At 45.8% G+C, this 16,243-nt stretch overlaps 1 non-coding gene across 1 annotated transcript; it reads left to right on the forward strand.

Moving 5' to 3' along the window:
• The first annotated feature begins 3,104 nt into the window (after nt 1-3,104).
• Nucleotides 3,105-3,177, forward strand: Trnat-ggu (transfer RNA threonine (anticodon GGU)). Its single transcript has one exon. It is a non-coding gene; the product is annotated as a tRNA-Thr (tRNA).
• Nucleotides 3,178-16,243: the final 13,066 nt, after the last annotated feature.

Here is a 16,243-nt window from a genome sequence, read left to right on the forward strand (position 1 = left end):
AAGCACTGCTTCGCAGGGATTCGAACAAAGAAGAATAAGGTGAACATCATTATGAAGACGAACTTGTCCTGAATGCGGTCACGACGAAACCCTCCAACATTCTGTTCTCGACTGTAGTACCTACCGCCGCCTTCGCCTACAGTCCCTCACCCTTCCACTGCTAAGGTTTAGCGGGCCTCTCTCATTATGCGCATTACTCTCGTTCGGTGCGTCCCATACCGGAAAATGGAATCCCGTCATCGCAGATAATCTCATTTCATTCGTTGCCGGCTCCAACCGGTTCTAGCCTTTAGTGTCACTGTCACACTCATATCATAATGAATTAGCCCTGGCCAATCTTCCTTGCGGATCGTGGCCATCTTCCTGAGGAGAAGAAGAAGCAGAAGAAGAAGACGAACCACCACCTCGATACCCAACATAACACTCGCATTCATTTTAAGCCATTAATTAATTCGTAAATGAGGACAAGAGCGAACCGAAACCGAAATGTGAAGAGCAGAAGACAGCGCCCCGTACTACATGGGTTCGTCCGGAAGGGGATACTGTGACGTCACCCAGCACTGTCGTCTGCTACGAAGCCTGCATTCTGCCTTGCTGGATGCCGGATGGTGTGAGCAGCGTGTTCCTTTCAGTACCGCTTATAGTACTCCTTTCAGTCTCGCTTATACAGGGGGAAGCGCTGGCTTCGTAATAATACTCCCGTCAGACGTGCACATATACGGCCTTAACGGTCATGGCCGTAAATGCATACTGTCATTAACTTCCTGCCAGATGGTCAGCAATAAAGTCTTTGTGACAAAACGGAGAAGAGCAACGGCGTTCCCGCAAAATAGTTTACGGCATCACGATCGAAACTGCCCAAGCCTCGTTACCAAGCACACCATAAACAGGATATAGCACATTTAATTCAATTCGAAATAAAATACTTTTCACCCGACGTTATTCATATTTTTTGTGTGTTTTTCTGGCGTTTTTGCACTTTGCTTCGCTTTTAATACGATCTGTACAAGCGATACGTTTCGAGTCACACCCTCGAACCACTCCACGTGGCAACTCACAGTGTCGTCTGCATCCAAAAAGTCTGACGCCACTAAAAAAAATATCCAAAGCGCTTAAAACCAAATATAGCTTGCTGTTGTATTTTACAAACAAAACAACGATACGAAAATACAAACAAAACGTTGTTTTCGTGTACTTTCAGGAAGAAAAAGCGTGATTTTGCTACATTACATTCAGCGTCCACATACTTGCGTATCGACGTAGACATCGTCGACAAAATGCCTTCACGGATACCGTCTGGCAGCTCCCCAGAGCTTAGGGCCGTATGCAACTTACGGCCATTTCTTAATGCTCGTAACTTTAAGGGCGTATACGTGCCCGTCTGACAGAGGTATAAATTTGTCTCGGTAAAATCTGCGCAGTTTTGGAACGAGTGTTTCAGATGGAACAAACCCTACAAACTCTACAGATATGCACCAACCTTTGTGGTGAACAATTTTCAGTCCCACGCTGACCGATGATGAGTGCCTCTGCTATCTCGGTTCCTATTATTTTTTTTAATAAACCGCTTCAATTGGCGTGTTGCCGTACATGGGAGTGCAACCGCACATGATGCAATGAACGGAAAGGTGACCCGACAGAGAGCCTCGTGATTGCGCTTCATTTTCGATCAGCCTAATGTTAATACACCTTCCTGTCTGACCCACGTAAACTTTGCCGCAGCTACTACCCCAAATGTAGTGTCGTGCGCAATCTGGATCGACCTGCAATCCTGGTCGGCGCAATCCCGCTGGTTATGCAGCACCGTGCGCACTTCACGCTCGTGATATCGTTCGTTTTAATTTTACGCCCTCTGGCGAGCGGTTTCCGCAATACCAACTTCAGTTTCAAATTAAAGTTTCAAATTAGTTTCAAATTAAAGAGAAACACTGATACCGGATGTTTATTTGAAATAAATTCTCATTGATCGAAATACTACTCAAGCTATTCCGACTTTTATCCATGTCGTTTTCTTTGAACGCGTCGCAGCCATCGCCGCCATCTTGCCAGCCCAGGGAGCTTAATCGCTTCATCGTCGTTACGGTCGTTACAAGCTAACAAGTGGCGGGAAATTCAAAAAGGTGGACACGTGACACATTGCGCGTGACGTGTACCACGGCCTTCACGAATCGCGCGAAGAGCGCCGTGCACGTGTTTTATCACGTGCCCACCTTTTTAAATTTTCCGACCGCCTTTTTGAATTTCCCGCCACTCGTTAGCTTGTAGTAACCGTAACGACGATGAAGCGATTAAGCCCCCAGAAACGGCAGCGTGAGTAGCGGGAAGGCGAAGGTGAAAGTGAAAGAAAGCTACTGCGCCTGCGCCAATCCTCCGTGAACTGTGTAATCATATTCGCGAAAGGAGGTCCGCGTTGTTGATCTCTGCCGCCGAGATACGCTCTGTCCGCACCTGACGGCGCTCACAATCGCTGCCCAATCACGACTGCGCGCGACATGGATCCCGCGTCAGTGTGTTTGGCGTGTTATACCCAAAACTTGGTTATTGCTGAGTCGAAGCATTGCCGGCCAAGCCGCAGCATAGATACAATGAGCTAGAAACTTTAGTAGTCAACGATGAAAGATGAAAGTCACTGAAAAGGTTAGCCAACTGTAGGGATCGAACCCACATCTCCTGGATTACCGGTCCAGGGCTCTACCAATTGAGCTAAGCTAACACGCCTCTCCAGCGACTTTCGGGGTGCGTCATCTGAAGGGACGACAAACCAGCCACACACTCTCACTCACCCTCCTTTCACTCTTACATTTCTTGCTCACTCATACACACATTCATACGACTGAAATCGACGCAAGCGGCACCTGTTGAACAAGAGATAAACTGATGTTCTGAGGCTGGAACAACATAGAAGGGACAGATACAAACAAAGCCTCAAGTTGCCTAAGAAATCAATTATCTCTTGTTCAACAGGTGCCGCTTGCGTCGATTTCAGTCGTATGAATGTGTGTATGAGTGAGCAAGAAATGTAAGAGTGAAAGGAGGGTGAGCGAGAGTGAGTGGCTGGTTTGTCGTCCCTTCAGATGACGCACCTTAAGTCGCTGGAGAGGCGTGTTAGCTTAGCTCAATTGGTAGAGCCCTGGACTGGTAATCCAGAAGATGTGGGTTCGATCCCTACAGCTGGCTAACCTTTTCAGTGACTTTCATCTTTCATCGTTGATTTCTTAGGCAACTTGAGGCTTTGTTTGTATCTGTCCCTTCTATGTTGTTCCAGCCTCAGAACATCAGTTTATCACTTTAGTATTGTTCACCCTCTAGGCATAAACGCAGAGCAGAGCATCCCATGAGACTACTGTCTATACTCAGCGACAGGTACTTGGAACAACCCGTCCACCCGATTAGGAGTCCGACGCTATGTGAACGCAACGGCGATCGATAGGAGAAGACACACGAGGCTCTAAGTTGAGGGTTGTTGGCAGATTATAAGTACCTCAGGCACTGTTGGCGGGTTGGAAGGCATCGAAGGCGCGAAAATCTACATTTTTGAATTTTGTCGCCTGGAAATTTCGGAGAATTTTTTTCCGGAGACGAGGAAAGAAACCGAAATAAACTTTTTTTTTGCAAAATTTCCGGGTTTTTTTTTCACGGGACTTCGCATCTCTAGTTCCCCTCCCCTCTTCTGAAAATCGCTTGGTCCCTGGTCAAATCTAGCCCACCAACGCCGTGTCCTCAAAGCTCTCATGACACTTTTTGGACACCACAGGATTCGGAACCTTATTGTGAAGGGAGGGCCCATTATTTCATTCCCTGCGTCACCATCACGAATGGGGTAGAGTATCACCGCTGGCTATGAAACTCCCCATTCATGATCTGAGAAATAAAGTTGTTGTTGTTGTTGTTTTTGTTGTTGTGGCATATACATACACCAGCGGCAGAGCCGCTCGTTGGTGAGACAGCCAAGTACCGTGCTGAAGACTGTGAGGTGGTGGGTTCGAATCCCACCACCGGCTGCGTCGTCTGAGCTTTTCCCTGGGTTTTCGGAAGACTTTCCAGACGAATGCCGGCACAGTTTCCCCCGAAGTCGGCCCTGGACGAATTACTAGCGCCCCCTGTACCCAGCTCCTTCGTGCTGTCCTCTCTCCATCTGTCCACGTCTGTACGCCGCTCATGGCCACCGTTGCTTCGCAGTGCTAACACGAAAAAAAAAATATACACATGTAACTTTTTTTTTCGTTTTTTCAGAGCTGTGGCCGTCGCCTGCTGCCAAGGAAAGCGAACCACATGTTGGGACTCGTTGACGTCATTAAAAAATATCTAGGATGAAAGAATAAAACAACACAATAATTGTCCGGCTCATATTTTTTTCGTCGTTACTGCGACAAATAACGGGCGTCATTTTTTTTTTTTTTCATAAAAGTTTCTACGGTGCACTCAGCTGGCCAGATTTGGAGGACTCGAAGAAAAGAAAGAAATGGTTCGCACGGGCTGTTAATCAGTCGCGGGTAAGTTACTAAAAAAAAGTAATTATGTTACAGATGCTCTTACCCTGCAAAATCCTAGCTGACCCTTCACAGCTTCCATCCCAAGCAGCACACGATATTGGGCCCATACTGGCTGGTCATTGGCGATACGGGTTCAATATGGGGCCTATATTGCCCGTGCACACCCCACATTGACTGAAAATGATACGTACCCGTGCTGCACAAATGCCCAAGCAGCACGGTAAGATTGGGCGTTGAAGCGTGTGGAATGCCCAATTCAGTACATCGTTACACAAGTCCAACAACTTCCCGCAGATGATACACATTGCTCGAAACAATCAACATGTGTGGAAAATGCCATTGTAACGTTCACTAGAACTCGACAACTCAACTTTCCACGTTCTGGAAGCAGCCGCCATCTTGCTTCGCGATGCCAATGCCAATCGGTCGAGCCGACTGAGTGCGAGCGGGTCGTTTAAGCGAAATCACGCCTACAATTAATGCGCATGCGCGACAGCGGGATCGGACGTTTCACATGGGCTAAAATGTCACTGGTTGCTGTAATGATAACGGAATTGCGGCAGGTCAAGTAAAAAAAAAACACAATGTTTGATTGAGTGGGATGGCTCTTCTGTAAAGTTAGGTGCTTTCAAGTTGCTGCAAGCAGTGTGAATTGCTCTGGTCTCTGTCCGTCACCGTCACGAAAGTGTTTCGCTCCTTTGTACTCTCGGAGCGGGTTGGAAATTTTTGGTTCAGAAAGACGGGCTTCAGAAAGACAGGCGTAAAACCCGTTCTTCGTTTACTGCAGCGTTGTTTTTTTTGTACTTCTAGGCAACGTGGATCAATGACGTATGCAGAAATGAAAAAGCAAAAAGCACAGAAAAATAATATGAGTGGTGGAAATTAAACCGGATAATGCTTTATTATTACACGGACTCCTCGTTAGCGTCACCACAGGAGTATTGTCAATATTGGCGCAAAATGGGCTTGCCAATATTGGACCAATATTGGCGTCCTGCTTGGGATGGCTCGCGCTTCCCGCTCAGCTCAATGGGAGACGGTGGAAGCAGCGTTTATTATTATTTTTTTTTGGCATAGTGGCGATCTGCACCGCATATCTTATGTTGAGGGTGTTTTGCATGTTATTCAACTGCGTAAATACAGATTATCGATCCATAACTTAAAAACCCGAAATCGTGGTACAAAAAAAAAAGAAAAAAAAAGTAGAGGTACAAGGTCTCTATGTCCTCTCGATACGAACTATCGTTTTCCTTCGTCAGAAATTTATTTTGTTTCTGTATTATATGCGCTAATTTGGACTACTCCCTTTATTCACTCGCACCTGTATTCAATGCAATTCAATTTTCTATGGTGTCCATGAACACAGCAAAGGTAAATTCAAGGGGTAGTGAGAGCCCAAGATGCACAAGTACACGCAGTGAAAGCTTTCAACTGTTTATTCACAGAAGCGTTCGTGGATAGCCTGCACTTCATCAGGTTCAACCTTTGGTTGTTTGACCTGTGTGTGTGTGCCCCTCTCGCTTTAAGGAGGGGAGCGAACATTTAAGTTGAAAAACGACCATAGAACCAGAGACAAGTAACAGAAAATTACCACACGATACGTTCTCAAACTCAGCAACCCATTTAATGACAGAAACACCTACACTCTCAATAGGCTCTGCAAGTAACCGAGCGTTCTGCGCATATCTCCTCTCCCTGTTGCCCCACTCGGAAAGCCCCAATGGCTACCGTCGGCGCCCTCCCTCTTCCCTCTCACAACCTCCTCTCATGCGTAGAGACGCACTTGCACAGCGTATAACCTCCTGATGGGTGGAAAGGGTGAAACAGAGGGGACGCTAACACAATATTGCCTCTGGACCGGGTGCAGCACCTTTTTCAAAACTCAGGTCTCTGGAGTATTGTTTTGGAAAGGGGCATGACTAGTTTGGTCGACTCTTAGCCGAGTTCAAGGAGATTAGGTCCAGAGCAGAGCCGTATATTAAAAGGGAGTCTGGCCATTGGGAGGAGTCACAAAAATAGGCTCGACTTGTCAATCACAGTTTCGCTCCTCTGATTAGTTTGCTTTTTACCAAGGGGGTCGCCATGACACCATACTGCCACCCAAAATGGCGACGAAAACAAACACAGTGAAGCGGGGATTTCGTGACAAAAATTTTTCACAGACTAACTTGATTTTACGCTGCAAATGTACATCCTAATATAAAATTCCTGGAAATCAGTTTCAACTTATGCTCATCCATCGATATCTAACTGAAAATAATACGTTTTGTCGCCGATGTTAGGCCTAGTGGACACGGCGATCACAACGACAACATTCATTACGACACGACGACAATTATTCAACAAATCAGTTTCAACTTATGCTCATCCATCGATATCTAACCGAAAATAATACGTTTACGAAATACGAAATATGTAATACGAAATCATAACAAAAACGGCGCTGTGCTGTACAATGTTATATTTAACAGCTGGATTTCATGGATATAAACATTCTTGCCTCTTATATTCCAACTATTCATGTAGATTTCTTTAAAAATCATACCGACAACAGAATGTGCCCCAGCAGGTGGTTCTGCCGGCAGCGGTACAACGACGGAAGCAGACGACAATTCCCGACGTGCCTTACTCTCCCTAGGTGGCGCTTATGAAATCTGCACCAACAATCCACTACTTTTGCAGATTGCGAGAGGTATCCATTTCAATCCCATCCAATCCATTTGCCATCCAAAATGGCGCTGCCCATATTGGATAGGGGGGCAAATAGTGAGGATAGGCTGATTGATAGCGCCCCATATTTCAAGACTTTCATTGGTCGGAAAGCTGAAAAAGCGGGTGGAGCTTCAGGTATAGACATGACCCATTAATCGCCAGACTCCCCTTTTAATATACGGCTCTGGTCCAGAGGAGTTAGCGTCCCCTCTGTTTCCCGCTTTCCACCCATCAAGAGGTTGTTGGAGCGTAGGTGTTTCTGTCATTAAAGTGGGACTCCGCAACAAAATCGCCAACAAGATTGTGACACACCAGTAACCCTCGGGATGTCAGGAACATACATACGAAATATCGCGTTGCCAGTGCGCGCAGATTTCATTCGAACGAATTATTACGAAGTAAGCGCTTCGCCTCTGTGAAGCAAGGGGGCGCTGAAAGCAACACTGCTGGCGTCATCCTGTATGGAAGAATGGAAGCTTCGTAGCAGACGACAATGCCGGGTGACGTCACAGTACTTTCCTCCGGGCAAACCGCTGTGCGCTTTGCCCATGTTGGTTTCGGTTTCGTATTGTCACCATTTGCGAATTAATTACTGATGACAAACACAAAATGAATGCGAATGTTCTATTCGCTATTGAGGGAGCGTTCCGTGTTCGGTATGATGCTCACCTATTTTTTTTTTTTTTTTTTCGAATCCTTCTGAAGTCTCTCTTGAAATGTGTGGCTGAGTTTGAGAACGCGTCGTGTTATTTTCTGTTCCTTGTCAGGGGTTTCATCGTCGTTTTCCGACGTACCAGCTCGCCTGCACCCACGCACTACCACCATTTAAGATGAAAAATAAGTGAAAGGCACACGTACAACAGCTAGGTCCCTCCTAGAGATGGCTTGTGTCAAATGAGCCGTTATTTTTTGCGCATAACATGCATTGTCGTTAACTCCATCTGTCGGCATCCCTAGGCGTCCGCACGAATATCAGTTTTTCCAAGGCTTCCCTGTTCTTTACTTCTCTGGTACCCAAGCAATTCTATGCATCGTTTTGACTTTGCAGTCCAGACGTCCGACAGCATAGAGCCAGGAAACTTGTGAAGCTGTCTTGGACGTCCATGGCAGTCATCGCCCTCAAGCACACTCGGTCATCAACCAACAGCCGTCAACATTGTCGACGAGAGGTGATTCAGCTCTCGAGTGAAAGAAAAAAGGCATGGTTAACGCTTGGATTGAAGACGAATTAGCAGCGGCAGCTGCGGAGGGGTGGTGTTGACACTTTCGTCGCTGCGTGACACCATAGACGTACACGCACGTCAATAAGTAAAGGATATCATTATGTGAGCGCTGTGAGTACCCGTAGAGTAACTAAATAAGCTACGCTTCAGGGTATCGACACTGAGTTCCGAGAGCGAGCATGCGCCATCTTGTTTCCGCGCCACGCTTCCTACGCGCACGCTAGCGCCATCTATTGTGCGTGGGTGAATTTGTTCCTTTCGTTTACAAGCCGCAACCCTTGTTTCACAGCAAGCGTCTGATTGGGTACGACAATCCTTTAGACGACGTAACAATGCGGATAGAGGTATCTGGACGGTGGTACGTCTACCCGCCCGTATCCGAAAGAAAAAGTGCGTTTTTGTATTAACGCGCTGCACACGCTATGGAGGTATTATGGAGAAGTATTAAACAATAAATTGGAATTGGAATTACGAAACGTATAGAAGCACAATACTACACCCATAACTAAATCCCTGCAGATAGGACTTCTTACCTCCTTTAAAAGCTCTAAAATACAGAGGATAATGTACCAACAGGCGCAAGCTGACATTTTAAGCATGGAACTCAAGGATTTGACAGCCGCGGAATCAAAAGTCGCCGGTAAAGTCCAAGTGCGAGACTTAAAGTTTTAAAGGCTTAAAGAAATTCGATCATCCGACGGGGTGTGATTGTATCTCCAATCATCCACAGAGGTCCTTGCGCGTGGCCGTGTGCTCAACCCGTTGCGGCATTCGGCGGCGTCCACACTCCTAAATAAAGGGTGTACTTTAACTCATTTCCTTGGCACATATGTCACTTCCTTTTTGGAGAGTACAATTACTCTCAAAAAGGGTGTCTCCTCACTTCATTCAGACCTTTTAGCTCCATACCGGAGAGTAACGTTACTCTCCCGGGTCTATGGGGAATCTTTGTTCGCAGGGTTCTCGTAAACCTCGCTAAATTTCTACATCAGGCAGGTACAGTCGTGTTCCCCTCGAGTTTATCTGGGGAATGACATATTTTTTGAAGGACTAACGCGGTCCACTGATTTTCGGCGAATTAAAGTGTGTCAAATTTTCAATACATTGGAGTCTATGGGAGATGCAACAAAATCGCTTCTTTGGGCACGCCCGGCCGCGATATCTCGGCCAAAATGAGGTCATTCCCTACGGTAACAGTCGGGGAATTAATTGCAATCGACAAATTCGACAAGCCAGCAGCAGTTTTCCAGGTCCCTGCGAATGAAAATAATGGTCTTTGTCGTTTACTATCACGTTCTGCACGCTGGCACCGACTACATTACTTCCTTAAAGCGCAGGAGGAAAGCAAAGGAAAGAAAACAATTTCGCGATTGTACTGTAGCTCTTTCGGAAGCAAATGTTAACTAGACCCCACGAGTCCATAAGAGTGTATGTGGCAAGAAAAAGGAGTTAAAGTACGCCGTCTTTTTTAGGAGTGCACGACAAAGTTCGGTACCCTACACGTCAGCTTCATTCTCGCCGGCTGTTAATATAGTGACCAGTATCCCCGCATGTGACGCAGAAGACCGGCGTTGGATTTCCCGGCGTCAACAGAATTCAGTTTTTAACCATTCATCAGTGTCTTTCTGCGTGACTCTGTAAAGAGTTCATTAAACGGCGTAACGCATAAAGCGCGATAAGTTCGTCCTTATATAGAACGTCTTCAGGGGGTCGATGTGCCCCTCTTTGTGGACAGCATCTGAGCCCGTCACACGGGAGATCCGGATCCAGACTTGCACGTATTTGGAGTATTGTATTTAAAATACTGTAATTTTAAATACAATAATGCGGTATTTTGGTACTCAATTCAATATTTTTTGTTTTGTGTATTTGTACTCTATTTAAAATAGAATTCATGGTATTTTCTACTCAATACTCTAAGTACATATTTTGGATCTCCCTCTCAAACTTTTTGTAGCTCGTCTTTCCATTATCTTGCTTGTGCAGTGGAAATTTCCTGAGTCCCCCGGACTTGACCCGGACATTGGCCCTTCTTGGAAGTCTCCATTTAGCGATCTTGCCCCGTGTGTACTAATCCTTGGCGAGTGAGGATTCTATTATGTGCGCGCTGACGTGGTGACGGTGAATTCTGACCTCGCCAAGCAGGGACCTGCTAGAAGTTTGCTTTGTTCTGGGTCATATATATTTAGTGGAGTTACGTGGTATATCTCTGTCATCTTTTCGAGACTTCTGTTTAGATGACGCCTATCACACAGGGACGGCTTGCGTAGTACGCTGGGTCTCGATGATTCATGTCACATAGCGGCGACTTGCCGTATTGAGCAGTCACACGTCACTTTTTGCACTCAAGGATAAATGGCATCTTAATTGTATTTCAAATACTTTTTCAATTATTTCGTACTCAATCTTAATTACTTTAATTTTCATGTATTTATACTCTATCTTAATTACATTCTAACGTCAGTATTTATTATCTTATCTTAAATACGTTTTTGAATATCCTGTACATGTCTGCGCCGGATCTGATTTGGCGACAGCGAGAGGATCTCCAAGGCTGCGTCACTGAGCAGACTTCAGGAAATCTGGGGCACATCCTTCTCCATTGCTGATACGGTCAACTTTTCAGGGTGACGCTTACAATGTGAGTGTAACAAATCAGATTGTCACCCTCTCACTGGAGACTCACTTCACTGGGTGATACTGGTACCGCGGCGCTCTTGTCCTGCTTGGCGCGGAGCCGTTCATAGAGAGAGCTTGGCCACTAGGAGGAGCGTAACTTGAAACCGCGTCATGCGACGTCACGGCTGAACGACCTCCCCCTCCACCCTCTATTGTTGTACAGTCGTCAACCTGTGGCCGACGCCGTGTTCATGCAAAGCGTTGGTCTGGAGGTGAGGTGGCAGACACGTGCGTACCTCGTCCTTTGAGACTCCTTCGTCCTTGTGTCCTATCCGTCTGGTAACAAAGCCCCCATTTCATGTCAGGCGCTTGTAGGTGATAAGCCGGCGACCCTGGTAGATTACATTGAGCGCGACAACTGTGCGAGTCGACCACCAGGTGAACAGCATCAATATCTTGCCTACCTGCTGGCTGGTAAGCGGATTTCGCTTGGATTCAGGAATTTTGGGCGGTGCAACCCCGACTCTGACGTCAAAACAGGCTCCGCCCGCGAAGCGGCAAAGGATCAAATGATAGCCAAACTCTCTCTACAGGGTGTCCCAGAAAACGTGTCATTGAATTATAATAAAAAAAACTACACCACCTAGAGTCATGCGGTCAATGGCATTTGTTCTTACTGAGTTTTTGCCACCTCCTCATGTGAATGTCGTGTAACGTAAGTTTAATTATGTAAATTTTTGCGAGCTTAAGTTAGAAACTTGCCTAGTAAAGGTCCCTTTTTTACCCCACCAATGTGAAGAGCGTGTCTAATTTAGTGAAATTAGTGATAATTGACAGGGATATTCAGGAGCTATTCCATCGGAAAAAATAGCCGAACATCATGCTCTACGGAGGTCGCACAGAATAGCGCACGATGAATTTTTCAGCGCAATCTTTGTCAGTCCGACGAAAGGAGGTTGGAAACCCAGCCCTCCCCGACATCGCAGAAAGAGATAAAACAGGCACGGCTTATCACGTCCGACTTTCACTGGGATAACGCTTTCCCTCTCCCAATTTTAGGAACTGTTACTTTTTCTACTATCACTCTGTGGGCTGGCTTCGGAACCTCCTTTCGTCGCACTGAGAGCGATTGCGCTCAAAAAGACATCGCGCGCTATGGTCCGATGCTCCGAAAATCATGATATTCGGCTATTTTTTCCGATGGGATAGCTCGTGAATATCACTGTGAATTATCGCGAATTTGAGTGAATTCGGCACGCTCTTCATATTGGTGGGGTAAAAAAGTGACCTTTACTTGGCAAATTTCCGAGTTGAGTTCACAAATATTTACATAATTAAACTTGGAGTACATGACATTCACATTAGGAGGTGGCAAAAACCTAATAAAAAGAAATGCTGTTGACCGCATGATCCTAGGTGGCGTAGTTTTTTTATTACAATTCAATGACACGTTTCCTGGGACACCTTGATATACGGCTCTGGCTTGACGGGGCAAAAATCGCAGGATAATCATCGAGTGACTAGGCGTTTTCTGTCTTTACTGAAAGCATGCCGCAAAGTCGTGCAGCTATTGGACGTACTACGCGGTACAGAAAGGCTGAATACGCCGTTATACACCATGCGGTTTCCTACTCCCTTTCGCCTACTAGCGCCACCTGATCTATGCGCATGCGCAGATGCGCCCTCTTGTTCACAAATAGAAGTGGTTCTATGGACTCAATTCGGTGCGTGACGTCATAGCGATGTGGTGGCGCAGCTGTCCTGTTTGGTGGTCAAAATTGGGCTTTCATCGAGTCACATTGTGTTTTCGGTCGATATTAAGGGTATGCAGCAAACTGATGTGCTATTGTACGTACTACTAGGGATGCGAAGCCCCGAAAAAAAAACCCGGAAATTTGGGGGGAAACATTTTTTTTGAGTTTTTTTCCTTGTCTCCGGAAAAGTTGCCCAAAATTTCCATGCGACAAAATTCAAAAATGCAAATTTTCGTGCCTTCGATGCATTCCAACCGGCCAACATTACCTTAGGTGCCTCAAATCCGCCAACAACCACCAACTTAGAGCTCCGTATGGCTGCTCCAAGCTCGCCATCGCGTTCACATAATGTCGGAGTTCTGATCGGAGTGGATGGGTTGTTCCAATCACAGGGGTTACACAAACCCGCCATTGTTGTAACTATCCTCAAGCGGGTGCTTTTGGCAAAACGGCCATCTTGTCCTGGTCGCACATCATAGAAAACGTCATTTTGAGGTCACGTGACTTTGTTTACATGTCGTTTTGCCGCTTACCGACATACTTTCACCGTCATAACACCAAGAGATGGCCGTATTTTGCCAGCGTAAACCATGATGTGCTTCTTACGCAACATCGTAGCCCATTTCACCTTAGTTTAAGTACATCGCATCGGCTCCCTAAGTCTTAAGGCGCGGTCCTGAAAACATCTTTGGAACTTGTCAACAATACGAGACTTTATGTGTAAGAATGCGCGTTTTACTGCCAGATTATCGGATAAAAATAATTACCGTGATCGAAAAACATCCAGAACGTCGTCCAGAAACAACAACCACATTGTTTACAAACAGTTTGGCCGCCGATCACGGGCGCCGCCATCTTTAAGGTCACGTGTGCCTTGACGTTTGCTGTGACGTGGGACCAGGACCTGTCCATGATGCATTGCGTTCACCCAGCACGTTTTCATCAATGGAGCAATTCATTGGGTGCCACCCCTGTGGTTCCGATTACCCATCGCTGAGCAGACAGCAGTTTCACTTGCTACTCTGCTCTGCATTTATGCCTAGAGGGTGAGCACTACTGAACTTTCTAGCTCATTGTACGCTGCGGCTTGGCCGGGAATGCTTCGACTTAGCAGTAAGCGCGTTTGTTTCCATTTTTTCAAATTTTTCGGAAAAAAAATTTGCTTTTTTTTTTCTAGCGATTCAAAATTTCCGGAAATTTTGCATCTCTACGTGCTACGCGCTGCAAGAAAGTCAAATACATCGTCCACACCACTAGCAACGTCTGCTACGTGCACATGCGAAGGCGCGCCGTCTTGTTTACAAGCTGAAGTGGGTCTATAACTAGATCATTTGGTCCATGGTCCAAACCGGACTCTAAGAAAAAAAGGTGTGAAAAGGTGGTAAATTCTCTACACAGTAAACTTTTTTACACTTTTTGGGTGTAAATGGTTTGTCCCATGGCGCACACCTTTTTGGTGTTGCCTTTAAACTCAAATGATAAGTGTTTTCTAATGCACCCGTTAGTTAAGTGTATTCCTAATAAAACACTGTTATAATGGGTGTTTAAAAGCAAAAACACCCTTAAAATGGGAGTATTCTATTGAAAACCCCTTTTATGATAGAATTATTTGCTAGCAAATATTCCCTCGCAAATAGTGTAATAGGAGCTTCCGCGGCAGCATACAGACACCACTGGCCGAGACATACAGTTCGACGTTCTTGCTCCTATGGCAAGCAGCACCGCGAACGCGGTAGAGTTCCAGCCGTGGTTCCTTCGTAGAACCTAAACCGGAGTGCAATGCGTCGCAGGCACGCCTCGTTAGCTTGTTAACACTGTGGGACCAACGTGAGTGCAGAGGCATAAAGAGACCTGGGGCACCCTCAGTAGCCTATATTGGCGTGTCGGATGTATCATATACTGAAATAAAATTTGTTGGGGCACGTTCGTTACATGTGGTGGGGCGGGAAACGTTTGTAACAGTGGCGGGAACGTGTTTTTGCAATTAACACCCACGCTTGCAACGAGTCAAAGGTATAAGCTAAATTTCTAACTACCCTCCCTGTCAAATACTGTGTTTTTAACTCAGGTTATCGTCTATAATGTGATTACTTGCTGAGCGGAGCTGTGAAACCAGCTTAATTTTTCTCTCACGAAATAAAACACCATTTTTAACACCATACTCCCAATTCAAATGGGTGTAAAAAAGGTGCATTCGACGGAAAACACATGTTTCAACACTCCACTTTACACCCTTAGTGATCCATAATCCTTGTATAAGACGTGGTGTATGTCGATATTACACTTTTAGTAATGCACTTTTTGCACTCTTTGTGGAATAGAAAAGGGTGTTTTTATAAGAATACACCTTGTTTGAGCAAATAAAGGTGTAAAATGATTTACTGTGATAGTTGCCACCTACACTCTTAGAAATGAACTTCACCGCATAGCACGCTCCTAGCCAACCATAATCTCGAATGATATCGTTATCTGCACGGATTTGAAACGGGAGGCGGACGCCTTTTCTGTGACAATTATGAACAGCATAAGTGTCACAAAAAAGGCGTACGCCTCCCGTTTTCAACAAATCAGGGCAGATGACGATATCATTCGAGATTATGGTTGGCTAGGGGCGTGCTATGCGGTGAAGTTCGTTTTTAAGAGTGTAGGTCAACATCGCAACTAATAAAGGGTGTGAAAGGGTGGCAAAAGCAATTATCATATATCCAAATTGCTACAAAAATGCGAACGCCCTCCTCGCTCACCGAATCAGAAGCGGTAACCCTATCATTCGTAGGCAGAAGGTAGAACTTTGCAACCTTTTAGGCACAACATATGCGACAACTGAGACTTTTCTGAGAGTGCGGTATACCGACGCTCTGCACTCTTAAAAGTGAACTTCACCGCATAGCACGCTCTTGGCCAACCACAATGTCGAATGGTATCATTATCTGCCCTGATTTGTTGAAAACGGGAGGCGTACGCCTTTTTTGTGACAATTATGAACAGCATCAGTGCCACAAAAAAGGCGTACGCCTGCCAGTTTCAACAAATCAGGGCAGGTAATAATTTGAGATGATGGTTGGCTAAGAGCGCGCTATGGGGTGACGTTAATTTTTAAGAGTGTCTCGCAAACAGGACTGGCGTTTCTCAATCTCAAGAATGTAGGATTTGTTTTGAAGCTCACCGTTATATCCCTAGCGACTTTTCGCCAGCAATGAGGTCGTCATCGGAAAAAGGGTTGTTGTTGTACTCTACGGTATCCTCTCATCAGGGACTATTAATGAGCCCGCATCATTAAAGAAGTACGCCTCGCGTTTACAAAACACGCATCAAATTCGAGGTCTATCTCCCGATTAGACAGTATCGGTTAGGTAGGCTCATTCAAGGACATCGTTTTGAAACGTCGAGATGTCTTCTGTGGCCCCGTTTCTCCGCAGTTGCAACTTTGCGGATCACCCGT

Source organism: Ornithodoros turicata, chromosome 1 (assembly GCF_037126465.1).
Source record: "Ornithodoros turicata isolate Travis chromosome 1, ASM3712646v1, whole genome shotgun sequence".
Lineage (NCBI taxonomy): Eukaryota > Metazoa > Arthropoda > Arachnida > Ixodida > Argasidae > Ornithodoros > Ornithodoros turicata.